Here is a 14270-nt window from a genome sequence, read left to right as displayed (position 1 = left end):
TAATGCTACCTCGCAACGCTCCTCTTCGGGGTGTAGAGTTGAGAAAGGTTCAGCCTCTACTTCCAAGACTGATTTTTGTGGCCTGACTTCTGAGTGTCGAGGATGAGCATCTGACGAGTCACTACCTCGAGACTTCTTTATCCCTGTCTTTATTTTCTTCCATTCAGACAGATATGTTTAGTATTTGAGACTTGTTTTTCTAGACATTACGTAGTTGCTCTTGTACGAGTCAGACTAGTTCCTTGGGATTGTACTATTTTTTGCACTTATCCTCCTTTAAATGATATTGAGATTTATTGTCATTGACATTGTTCTTCCGCATTCATAGTTTGTATGTTGGTCAAGGGAAGGATTCGCCTACCAAGGTGGAAATGGTAGGTGCCCGCACGACTAAGCAATTTGGGTTGTGACAATCTATTGGTGGGATAGTGTAGGTGCCTTCATGACCCGTGATTTTAGGCCGTGACAATCAAGTGGTTAGCATAAATGTTACTCAACTAGTGATATCTGACTGGGTATTTATGAACTCTTCTGCCGTTTATTTAAACGAATGTAGAAAAATTGGTCTTAGTTAGGTTATCTCAATCACGATCTCTCATATTGTTACGCCTCGAAAAATTTCATGTCGTTGTGCAGTAAATAGGCTAACACATGGTGAGATGAATGCAATGTCCCTATATGTAAGAAAGGTTACTTGGTGATTCTAATTAAGATTCCACAGACAATTGAGGCAGGAGAAGAAAGTTCGTTGGGGAAGGCAAGGTATAAGTCGTGTTTTGGAAGGATTTTGCAAGGTACCGAGCTAATGTTGATTTAATGATGTCTTGAGGAAGAGTTATAACTCCCCTTAGATGGTTAATGAAGTGTTAAACAAGTGCTAAGAGGGTTCCATAAGGATTGGAGATCAAACGAAACGACGAGAACAAGTTCGGAGAGAAAGTGGATTATACGGCCATTTATACGGTCCGTATAATATTATATGGTACGTATAACCGTTACAGTGAAGGCCATCACTGATGGAGTTATACGGTCACTTATACGGACCGTATAAGGGTCCGTATAATTCCCGTCGGCAGCTTTTAATTTTTATAAAAAGATGACCCCAAGGTCTTATTTCTCATTTCTCATTTCCTCCACTTCTCTCAAAACCTCTAGAATATTCCACACACTTCATTTACATAAATTCAAATGGAAATCAAAGATCAAATACCAAAACTAGTAGAATCAAGTGCAAGAATGATAACTAGGGTTGATGGAAGCTAGAAATCTCTTCCGAATTGAAGTTAGGGTTTTCTCCAAGTGAAGCATTTGCATCCAAAACCCATTCCTACACAATCAAAGGTGAGTTTTATGTTCATTTCATGCTATTAAGAGTATTGAATGGTTGAAAGACTTAGATTATGGGAGGAAGTAGAAAATGGAGTACAAATATGAAAATAGTGGAATTCTTGAATGGTAACTTGATTTGAATCATAGTTCTTGACATGTTATGGGTATAATCTTGTTATGAATGATGTTAAGGATATTGAAGAAGCATTATATATGAATGAATGCGACGTTGGGTGATAGCTATGGTTATGGATGACCTTGAAGAGGGAATTTTGAGAATTGAACAATATCTAGCTTAACAAGTTTATTGATCATGATATTGTGGATGTTGTTGTTGATGTTAGGAGTTGTTATATTATATGGAGAAAGTTGTAGAAACAAAGGAAATGCTGCCCAATTTTCATTAGCTTTTAGTCGCTTTAGCTTAAGCATAAGTATGTTATCAATTATCTAATTTTTGTACGAATTCTCTTGAATGTAGAATTGTGAGTATCGGAGGGGAGCACTTAGTCGCAAAGTTAGGGAGGCGAAAAGGTATGTAAGGCTAATCCCTTCTTTTCTAAGGCATGACTTCCTTCATCTTTCTATGACTCTGTTATATTCCGGAAACTATGGGTCTATCACTACAAGAAAACTGCTTATTAGCGACCAACATCTAGCGACGGGGTTGAACTCTGGTCTCTGAAAGTGTATTTATAGGGACGAGATTGTTTTCTTGTCTCTACTTTCCAACTTTTTAGCGAAGGCTCTAAATCCGGTTGCTAAAAAGGCAAAAGTCTTATCGCTATAGCCTAAGTTCAGCGAGCAACTTTATATTAATTAAATCTCCCCACTCCCCCCCCCCCCCCTTACAAAACCCCAACCTCTTTTATTTGTATTTATTACCCAAAATGAAAACCCATCCTCTCCATCTTCTAAAAATCCCTAACATCGACTCTTCTAAAGGCTGCAGACGGCTGAAGATTTACAAACTGGAAAACAAGAGTAGTTAATCTGAGCAGGTGTGTCAATTTTCTTCGTCTTTTATTTTTTGGTTTAGAACACGAATTTTTTTTTCTTCGTTTTCTCTTTTTGGGTTTAGAACATGAAATTTTGTTTCTTCCCAACCTTGATTGTTGAGAATGATAGTCTTGGATACTGATTCTTCTGAATACTGAGTTTTGGTGTGCGGGCTAAAAGTTGAAGTATTGGGTTTGATATGAGAATGGTGGCTAGGGTTAGATTTGAAATGGGGCTTGGAGGCAGCGGATACTTAAAGGAAAATACCTCCCGTTAATTTCTTAGTTCGTGTGAGCAAAGAAATTTTGAAATAAAAGTGTTTCTCTTCTGATATGTCCTTTTGAAAGCAAGTATGAACACTTTTTTTTTCTTTTAATTATGAGTGATAAATCCTTAAAACTTACAAAATAGAAATTTGTTAGCTTTTATAAATTCAGAGTCAAAAAGAACAAAAAAAAAAATGTTCTCTTCAGTTAATATCTTTTCTTATCCCTCTAGTAAGTAGCTTTTAGCGTACTTGAAACTTCACAAAAAACATGAGTTGTTCTTTGAATCCTTTACCTACAATTAACCTTGAAAAATTGTTCAGTACAAAAAAAATTCTAGGAGGGTTATTTTCATTAACTATTGCTATGTTTTGATGGTTTCAAGATTTTGACTTGGGTGAAATCTTTTCAAGACAGGTGTGGATTTAGTGGCTGAGCTGGTGGTGTGAATTTGGGTCCAAAAGGAGGGAATGTAATGCTTGGAAATAAGTATGATTCTCCCAAGATTGTTAATGATGATGAAATTGTTCTTAAAAAGGTATATTACAAGCATTAACATTATTGTATATGTTTAAATTTGATGGGGACTCTGGTATTTTGGTGTTTAACAAAAAAAAATCGTTGGGAAATTCATGCAACTTGGAATATGTAAATGAAAAGCTATTCCGATGTTGTCAAATTACAAAATTAAAGAACTTGAAAGAATGATACTTAGAGTGTAACAATTAAAGGAGCTAATCTTATGTTGTGTACGGTCCAAAATGATGAGGAAACAAGAATATTTATCTGTCATTTGTGCCTCGGAATCGTTTGCCTGTGCCCTCTTTCATACTTGTGTAAATTGGTAAATTCTATTGTGATTATTTCTCAAAGTAGTTTAATTGTCACCAGTGTTATTTATTTATTTCTTCTTTTTTGGACAAAGGATTGCTTTTGATTTCTGAGGATGGAGAAATAAATAATTAGATATTGTCCATATTCAGGTTTTAATTGTCTTCAGATACACCGAAATATAGATGTTGTGCTACCTTAAAAAATCACTTCATTCTACATAGTGGAAGTTAGTGTTGTAAGTTTGATTTTCCATATGTCAAGTCCTCTTGACTCTTTCTGAGGCCTCCAAAATGATGTTCTTCCATCCTCGTACTTCTGTATTTTCCACCTATTTTAGTTAATTGTCCCCTTCTTTGACATTTTTCTTCAATAATGTGATGCACACCTTAAGCCTAATTGGATTACGACATAAACCAGTTATGTAACGAAAAGTTGCAAACGGAGTATATCCGTGTAGTGATTGTATATAGGTTTTTGAATGCTGATGAAAGACACGATTGTAAGGTAGTGACTGCTTCTGTTAAGAACTTGTGCCTGTTGTATATCAAGGTATTTATAGGGCATAAAATTTTTAATGTTGCAGTTTCTTTCGGTTAATAAAAAAAAAAATTACAAACCCAAAGGAGTTGGTAAAATTTTCGGACAATGCAGTAAAGGAGAAATACCCAATTTTGATGGTCACAGAGGCCATTCAGTGGGATGCGCTAGCTCCAGTAATAAGGAACAAGCTCAGGGGTGTCCTGTATGTAGTTGCAATTAAAGCTCCATCTTTCTGGGAGCTCAAGAGCCATTGCTTAGATGAGATCGCTATCTTGACCAGAGGTAGTGACATATAAATAGTAAAACTAGAAATTATTAGTTACTTATATCTCGCTACCTCGTTTCTTTTAGTCTCTCCCGAACCCGTCGGTTATTGAAGCCGGTGTAATGGTTTTTGAAAAGATGTTATGGCTAAAATTTAGTCTTCTTCATGGAGAACCAACAGAACTATATGCAGGAGGTTTAGAAGCCCGATTACTTGCCAAAAAGGAAGGAATATAGTTCTTGGATATAAGTATGATCCTCCCTTAGTTTAGTTAGTAACACCTGAAATTAGCTTAGTTATTTCATTTGGATGTTCGATCAAATGCTAGTGGTCTCTTGCAGTAATCATCTGGTTTATTACATTACTGATTTACATCAAGATGAGTTCAGGATACAGTTTGTAGCTGAGGATATCATCTGCAGGTTATAGTAAAGGATTTAACTTGTGGAAATAGTGTATCACTATAAACTTGACTTGCCTGTTTTATTTGCACTTGTTATACACTTTTGCTTTTAATTTTATAGCCATCCTGGTGCTCTTCAGAATAGCCACAAGTGAAACATGTTAGTTAGAAAGAAGAGATATTGTGCATTAACTTTATACTTGTTTATGGCTTCTTTTAGTCTTAGCTCTAGCAATAAGTTATGTACTCTTATTCTAGATGATCTTTTGTATTCTTGCGATGTCCTTGAATTCCTTCTGTTTTGTTGTTTTGTGTTATGGGTTAGACAACAAGAGTTACACATACAGTAGTACATAGGCGTTTGGCCATAGAAACCAAAAAGAAAAATTCACTTTTTTTGGAATTTTGGAGTTGGAGTTGGAGTTGTGTTTGGCCATAGTTTTTGCAAATAGTATTTTTTTGTTGAAATGCACTTATTTTGGTTGTGAAAAAAGTGAAATGTTTTTTTTCTTGTTTTTCAAATTCCAAATACAACTTCAAGTTGTATTTGGAATTTTCATGGCCAAAAACTAATTTTTGAAAAAGTGAAAAAAAAAATCCGGAAAAAAGTGAATAATTCTTATGGCCAAACGGGTTTGACATGAGAACTATTCACTTTTTTCCGGAATATTTTTTCACTTTTTGGTGTTTGGCCATAAAAATTCCAAATACAACTTGATTTGGAATTTGGAAAACCACTAAAACTTGCTTCACTTCTTTTTTTCCTACTTTTTTCACTTTCAATACATTCAAACAACCAAATATTTTTTGCAAGAACTATAACCAAACACAAATCCATCTTGAACTCCAACTTCAATTCCAACTCCAAAATACCAAATAAAGTTAAAAATATTTGGTTTTCATGGCCAAACGCCTACAAAATGCAACGATGGTTCTCTACAGTACTCGTTCTTTACTTTGCAATTCTATTAATAAGTTATTGTCACGACCCAACCCCGTAGGCCGTGGCTAGCGCCCGATCTGGGCACCCGTACGTACCCTAAGCCAAAAATAATAACTCAAGTATGTAAGGAAAATTTGGGTAGTTTCCTCTGTTTTTCTTACTAACCCCCAAATTTACCTGCACGCAGAAAATACCAACAAAGGCCACACAGGGCCACCATATTCATATACACATATATAGGCGAGCCGACAAGGCTGCCGCGGTGGATAAACCGCCCATACATATAATACATACACGCACTGTACAGATATGGCCATAACCCACATACATGTCCACGTGCCTACAAACGTAATAGCGAAATCATATGACGGGACAGGGCCCCGTCGTACCCCTGAATAATAGTATACATATGTATCAAAAGAAAATATATACCAAAATGTATGAGCTCCGGAAGAAGGAGCACTCCCAGAAAGCAGGATAGATGGCCTAGGCAGGTGGATCCTCAAACTGAGCGTCGGTACCTGCGCGCGGCACGAAACGCAGCCCCAGAAAGGGGGTCGCATTTTAATATGTCTTGAATATGTAAAGCACGAACACAATAAGTAGGATCATAACCGAGCTAGACCGCATCGAAATAAGTACGTAACTTAGAAATCAAACTTACCCGTGAATCGTATATCATGTATATCCATATCATATCATCAAGTCATTATGCACATATAACGTGCCCGCCCTCAGGGAGGGACTCGGTGAATAAAGTCATGTAAACATCATGTATAGTAGTCATGTAAGCGTGTAATCGTATGCATATGCCATACCCGGCCCTCCAGTGAGGGACTCGGTAAGTAGGATTATCAAATGCCATCCTGGACGCCTTCCCCATACCATCACACCATCAGATCATCATATATGTACTTATATAGCGTACCCGTCCCTCTAGGGAGGGACTCGGTGAACAATGCAATGAGACTGTGCACGATTACATACCCGGCCCGGGACTCGGTGAAAGACGTATAAAACTTGCACGAGCAGAGTAGTGAGAAAACCATATGCAATACCAAACATAGAATATTTTGTAGAGACTCGATCATCATAACTTGGATGATAGACCTTATAGCAAACATTTGATAACAACCGAGCATGAGCCTTTCGAGATCGTAAAGTTTTGTACCAAACTAATCTCCCTAAAGTAGTTACCATTCCCAAAGTAGGTCATATGATTCAAATAAATAATTATATCGTTAATCTTTAGGAGTTGGAAAGGTAGTTTAAAATATCTCTTAATTTTTAATTCAAAAGTAGTTCAAACGGGTTAATAAGAAATAACCGGACAAAGTGGGCCTACCTCAGTCAAATGAGGTGGCGTATATAAATTACATATATTGAACTTCATAACGTCATTCATAAAGATTCTAAGGTATTCGGATTTCACTTACACAAGTCCTAGAGGTTCAAACAATCTTTCTAACTATTCGCACAATTTTCACTTCAATTCTACTGAATGAAAATGGGCTGTTTTTGGACGTAAATTCCGAGGAGTAGAGTTGTCCCCAAGGTCCAAATTCGAGCCTAGTACATCTAAGACGTGCCAAAAGAAGAAATGGGAGAGCTTTACATACCTTATATGCCCCTTACGCCTTTCCAAATTCACTTCCCGTTTCGCCAAAAATCTGCAAATGGTCACATTGACCAGTTACTATTCATGAGACTTACAATTTCCAAGCTTAACCAATATTGTTCTATAACAATTTGGGCAAAGCATCTCCTATACATATAGCATCCCGAGATTCAACTCGGCTCATTTCAACAACAACCAAACCAATAACCAAGCTACAACATCAACAATCAACTCAAAATACATTCTAACCTTAATGGCTCTTTTTCTACATAATTCAACAACATTCATAATATTCCAATAGCGTACCTCAACTACTTACATTCAAACCGATATCGACATTTATACATTTGATTACTAATTCAAAACCATTCAAACAATATTCAAGAACATTTCAACCAATTCACACAATTCTCCAAACAACTCAAACCATACTCCAACTCACCCGAATTCATCTCCAAACCCGAAAGCAACACCAAACACATTCTTATCTTCCAAATTCATGATTTACAACATTAATCCACATACTAACAATGCAATATTCATAAAGGTAAAAGTTGCATAAAATTCACATAAGTTCTCAAATCATGCCATAACCAACATAACATCATTCTAAGTCATCAACTTGCATTTTTTTCCTTATAAAATCCATAACGACAACAACGAAAACACTAACGACAATTCGTTCATTCAAGACCACACAAAGGAGGCCATTCGGCCAACACCCATAATTACACACAAAGATGATTTTCATTCTTTTCTTCACTCCACAACATTTAAAACATGCTAGTTAACATTAATTCATGACTTTCACCACAACACACACACGGCCAAACACCACTTACACTGTCACGACCCAACTCCGTAGGCCGCGACACGTGCCCTAATTGGGCACTCGTACGTACCTTAACCTAAGTTAGCAAAATATTAAAAGTAAACAGAAATAATAATTTAACAGAAACCAGTGGGCATGACGCACGAAGGCCGATAAGGCCGTCACAAAACATAGATAAACTCTAAACGTACGCACATCTCACGAAACATATACAGAACCCACACCACATGTCTACAGACCTCTACAGAACAGAGCAGAACATGACATAATCATATGACGGGACAGGGCCCCGTCGTACCCAGAATAAATATGTACAAATGTAGCAGAAAAATTTTTATACCAAAATACGGGCCCCGGACAAAGGAGCACTTCAACCAGCTGAGCAAACAACCTAGGCGGGCGAATCATCAAATCAAATGTCTGTACCTGCGCGGCACGAAAACGCAGCCCCCGAAGAAAGGGGGTCAGTACGGAAAATGTACTGAATATGTAAAGTAGACCGTAATAAATAACATTAAAATCGAACGAAATGTACGGAGGAAGCATAAGATACATACGGAATCAAAATGCATACCGAAAAATCATAAGTAATGCATACGAAAAACATATGCAAAGCCGGCCCCGCTATGGGACTCGGTGAACGAACGGGCGCTCCTTCGGCCCCGCGCCAACACAAAGATACTTCGTAGTAGGGAATATCTCCGAACAAATCATAACATACCAAGTGGCCACATCGAACATAATCGGCGGATATCGGAATAAGCGTACATGGCACATCATACACCACAACCCATGTACGTATATATACCCCTCACACCGGGGCGCGGCGAATAATGCAGAGGAATACGCTTGAGAACATATCCTGGCCCGGGCTCAGTGTGGGAAACATTGGGGCATCCACGAGTGGAGTAGTGAGAAACTATGCAATAAAAAAGACCATAATAACTTCCAGAGACTCGATGAGGCATAGCGAATAACAAATCAAAATAACGAAATCGGACGGAATCATAGTACGTACCTTTCGGACATCACAGAGGGTTATGTCGGAACAGAACGTACGGATTCATAATACATATCGAACCCATCATAGGACGCAATGGAATATTACAAATACTTGACATTTAGGAGTTAGAAGAGCGAGTAAAACATTTCTTTTAAATATTGTTCAAAAACCATTTAGTAGCATACTAGAAGTGAGTTCGGAAATAGCGGGCCCACCTCGGGTCAAATGAGGTGGCGTACTTAAATTACATATGGTAAACTTCATAATATCATTAGAAAGTGTTTTAGAGTGATCGGATTAGGTTATACAAATTTTAGATGTCAAAAAGCAATTTAGTCACTTATGGCCTAACTGAGGTCAATTCCATTGAATGAAAAAGGCTTAACTTTGGAAGTGGATTCCGAAGAATAGGAGCGACTCCAAGAGTCGAAACCGAAGCTAACATATCTATGACGTGCCATGAAAAGAGAACGAAAAGCTTTACATACCTTTCTTGTCCTTTACGCTTGCCAAAACTCCAATCCCGTTTCGTCAGAAATCTGCAAATGGTCATCTTTACCAATCACTATTCATGCAAGTTGACATTTCGATATTTGGTTTCTATTTGGCTACCGGAATTTCAGCAAGCACTTCCCCTACAAATACGACACCCCCGAGATTCAACTCGGCTCAAAATAGTCAATCAACAACCCAACAACAACCCAAGAACATCAACAATCACTACAAACCACAACATGACATAACTAGTTTACTTTCCAACTTCACAATTTCAAATCAATATCAATATTTTCCATACTCATTACTCATCACAACCCTTCCAATATCATTTAGAGGCATTACATATGGTTTCACATATTATTCGCAAAATACACAAATTCTCCACCGAAACCATAGTTCGTCCAAAACTTCCATTCTTCGACAAGCATCTTCATAACATATTTCCATCTTCCAAATTCATCAAAAATCACCATAACTCACACCTTAACAACTTAATTATCATAAGAACATAAAATCATAAAAATACAACATAGGTTCCTACATCCCATTCTCATACCAACTTGACCCATAAACGCTTCATTTACATTATAATGATCACAACGACGCAACCAACATATTAAACAACATAGATTCCTCATTGGTTCATCCCCCTATGGCTCACGGCCAAGTACCCATATTCCAAGTTCAACCAATTTTTTTCTATTTTCACTTCCAATACAAATTCCACACTAACCACAACTAATATACAATACAAAATTCAACATCATCACACAACATAGGTTCGGCCACAACATGCACACACATCTACCATGCAAACTTCCATATTTCTATATTTCCTACTCATTCACACATACTACAACACAAACAAACCTTCAAAACATAATTAGAAGGGATGAATTCTTACCTTCTTCTTCAAGTTTCTTCACTTCATCAATTCATCCATACGACCAAACCAACGGGTTATCTCCCGAAATAACCGCACCACGTTGTAGTAGGGACCTTGAATTGGTAGAAATATAGCAAGAAAATAATTTTTAGAATCAAGGTTTGAGGGGCCAAATTTTGAAGGCCATGGCCGAATGCCATGGCTGTTTTTGCTCCTTCTTTTCTTTCTTTTTCTTTTCTCAATCTTTCTTGAATTTTCTTGAAGTCTCAAGCCCTTTATATTAATAATGCACATGACCATGCACATGACTAATTGTCTTGGGCTTGGATCATTTTATTTGGGCCATGACCGGCCACCCTTCCAATTGGGCTTCTTGTTCTTCTTTTTTTTTTTTTTTTTCCATTTCCAAGCCCAATTACTTAGTCCATATTTTTGGTAATTCATGAAACCATTTTCCGACATTCCAATTTTGCCCTTAGACTTTTCCAATATTCCCACGTTAATAATCTCTAAAACATCACATGCACACCAAGTAGAATCCAATTAGAACCTTGATTCCTACCATTCCAAATCATTTCCAATTTTTCCGAATACGCATAAAATGCGAGGTATAACATACACGGCCTCAACTTCAACTCAACTTCTAACATGAATCTCTTCCTTTTTTAGCATACTACAACACATATGAACCATTCATAACACATAAAAAAGATTAGAACTCACCTTTCTTCTTCAACTTCTTAACTTGCCCAAAGTTGGTCAATAGAGAAAACAAGCAATCCAACGCTTCAAATAACACCTCCACGTTAATGAGCACCCTTGAATTAGTAGGTTTGCATGAGGAAATTATTTTTTTCTTGATCAATTCTTGGTCTCTCTTCTCTCTCTCTTGGCCGAATATGGCTTCCTTTTTTTCTCTCAAAGTTTCTTGAAAATTCCAAGTGAAGAAGATGATGAAAATGGTCCCCTTAAGTCATCTTTTATTTACAAATATTAGCCATCCATGTGGCCTTGGCCCACATGCATGTGGCCGGCCACATGGTCCATGTTTTTTTTTTTTTTTTTTTTTTTTTTCTTTCCTTTCTTGTTGAAGAATTTTCAACTTTCCAAAAATAACACACTTACTAAAAATGGAAAATTCCTCCAAATGTTTCCTTAACATTTCCAAGACATTAAAACCATACACAATTTAAGCCTTTAAAACAATCGCAAGTCTCTCGGGATAGCCTTGTCCCTAACTTCTCATAATTCACTCGAGTTGTCCCGTTACTCAAAATACGGGATATAACAGTTATAGTTGTCTAAAATTTTCTTGATCGATCAAAATATATAAAGCATTGTTACCTTGTCTTTCATCTCTCTAGACGTGTCTTGATTGATCAACAGATAAAATTGTGCCAGTCTTTCATCTCTTCTTGAATATTTCTATAGAAGTCAATTAAGTGGAAAATACAAACCTGTTTTATGCTTGCAGGCTTCGTCGCTATGTATTTGCTATGTTGGAGAGCATGTGGATTTCTCGTGTTCTTGTTTTATTAGTGTCAAAAGATTCTCAAGTATGCTACTGTATTTCAGAGTCTATATACTTTTCTCGTATTCCCAATCATGTCGTTTTATCATTATGTATTTGTTATGCAGATTAAGGCTAAGGGAACCTTGATGCAAATGGTGGGTGCAAATTGGTGGAAGTCTAACAACGAGAAGATGATATTGGTAGTCGGCCTGGGGGCATTGTTTAGGTTTTTCTTTTATTCAATGAAAATACAGTGATCATATTGTTTTGGCTCGAGCCTACTTCAATTTCCTACAAAGCTGCTATCCAAATGCTTCATTTTTTGGTTTATCACTTGTATTCAGGTCCTAGGTTTGACGACATATAGTCTTGCTCTCTACAATATGATGGATACCCCTTTGGAGGATTCACCTTTGTGGAGAATTTTGTCGAAGGAGATGATGCTTATAGAAACTCGAGGTTCAAGCTCATACCATACATATTCAAGGTTTGGTTTTCGCTAACTGGGAGTGAACAAAATTACTTTTCATATATGGTTTAACATATTTTTCTGTAAGTTGCTTAGTCAATTTAGCAAAAGGTTATGGCACATCAACATTCATGTAGCATGTGCGTTGGTCCATATCACTGCACTTCTCTTCTATTCCTTCTCAGCTATTAAGCATACATTAGATAGCATGCTCATGTTGTAGGAAAAACTGAATGTTTTTTTGGGTTAATTTAGTAGATAGGTTTTCATAAAGATTTTAAAAGCTCATGTTTTAGGAAAAACTCATAATGTTTTTTTGTGTTAATTTAGTAGATAGGTTCTCATAAAGATTTTAAAAGGCAAACCAACATTATGTTAGCGACAACTTAGTCCTCATTCTTGAAAATGATTGGAAATTTTGAAAGAAATAGAACCTGTTTAAATGGGTTCTTATTGATCATAGGAACTCTTTAAGCAAGCAAATTCAACACCCCCTCTATTCCACAAAACTACACTTTTAGTTTTTCAAGGGCTCAAATTGAATGAGATTGCAACTACATTCCCTATTGATTAATTTGTTTTCAACAACCGTAACAATACCTAGAAATAACAAGAAAGGATACTAAGCTTGCTTACTATGTTTCAGCTACTTGATTATTATGTTTCAGCTTATTTGATTACTAGCCAAACCAAAGTCTGAATTTTTCGGTCTCGTCTCCTCCAAAATTAGTCATAACCTTCAAATACTGGTGGCTAATTTGCGAACAGAAATTATGGTGCATATAAAATTACCGTCTAACAATAGTTTGAATGATGTTGAAGCATTTGGGCCAACTTAATTGTGTGGTACCATCATACTTTGGTCCAAGTAGAAGTTAAGTAACTAGGAACCTAATAGCTAGAATGCAATTTCTTATTTCTTATCTACAAAAATTCGGAATATAAGTTTTGTGATTTGGTTGTGCGCATAATTTTTTTTTCTAAACAAATTTTATTTTGTACGTATTACAGGATTTGGAGAATTTCATGTCACACCCCAATCTCGATTAGGGTGTGATGGGCACCCGACCCCGTAACCGGAGCCGAGCGAACCCGCTAACCCTTACTACGTACTTGAAAATTTTTTTGAACCTCTAAGCCAGGTGTACACAATAGGATTACTAAAACCTTCTTTTATTCCTTTAGAATCAAGTAAAACATGTAACTGTACAAACTTGTATTATAATACAAATCGACTCCCAAACCCACGACTCTGTCTGCAAAGTCTCTAACTGTAATCAGGACTCCTGGCACGTATACTCTGACTCGGCTTCACTCGGGCCAAATGGAGCTTGCCAACTTCGCCGAACATCTTCTACATTAACTTCGATCCGTCCGGGTGTACACACGCGGCATGAACGCAGCCCCCGAAGAAGAGGGGTCGGTACGAGCAATGTACCGAGTATGCAAGACATGAATAATAATAATACGAACAAGAACGTAAGTATAAACAACAATACCATGGGATTATAGAATCCGTGATGAGATAAGAGATGACCTGTACCTATAAGTGCCCTCGGGCAAACGCGCGTACTTTCTTAGCTTTCCTTACTCATATATATATATATATACATAGAAATGAGAATATATTATATTGCCGAGGCGTCGGGCGGTACCGATCCATTTGACCATAATAAGCACACACCCGCGTCCGGCATCCCGCGTCCGGACGATATCATGTGCTAAACTCCAACCGATCGTGGATACGCGTACATAACGCTCTGCCCTTATCCCTATTTTCCCCATAAATATATGCATGCTTCAAGTATAAATATCGGCGTCTATAGCGCCCTGTCTCATTCAGCATATATATATCAGCGTCTATAGCGCTCT

The 14270-nt window shown here is 37.1% G+C and overlaps 1 long non-coding RNA gene across 1 annotated transcript; it reads left to right on the top strand.

Annotated features, from left to right (window-relative positions):
• Positions 1–2206: 2206 nt before the first annotated feature.
• LOC132042093 (uncharacterized) lies at positions 2207–12245 on the top strand. Its single transcript, XR_009411347.1, has 3 exons — positions 2207–2330; positions 3008–3132; positions 12055–12245. It is a non-coding gene; the product is annotated as an uncharacterized LOC132042093 (long non-coding RNA).
• Positions 12246–14270: the final 2025 nt, after the last annotated feature.

This window comes from Lycium ferocissimum, unplaced genomic scaffold, assembly GCF_029784015.1.
Source record: "Lycium ferocissimum isolate CSIRO_LF1 unplaced genomic scaffold, AGI_CSIRO_Lferr_CH_V1 ctg13203, whole genome shotgun sequence".
NCBI lineage: Eukaryota > Viridiplantae > Streptophyta > Magnoliopsida > Solanales > Solanaceae > Lycium > Lycium ferocissimum.
This window is presented reverse-complemented; position numbering and strand designations above follow the sequence as displayed.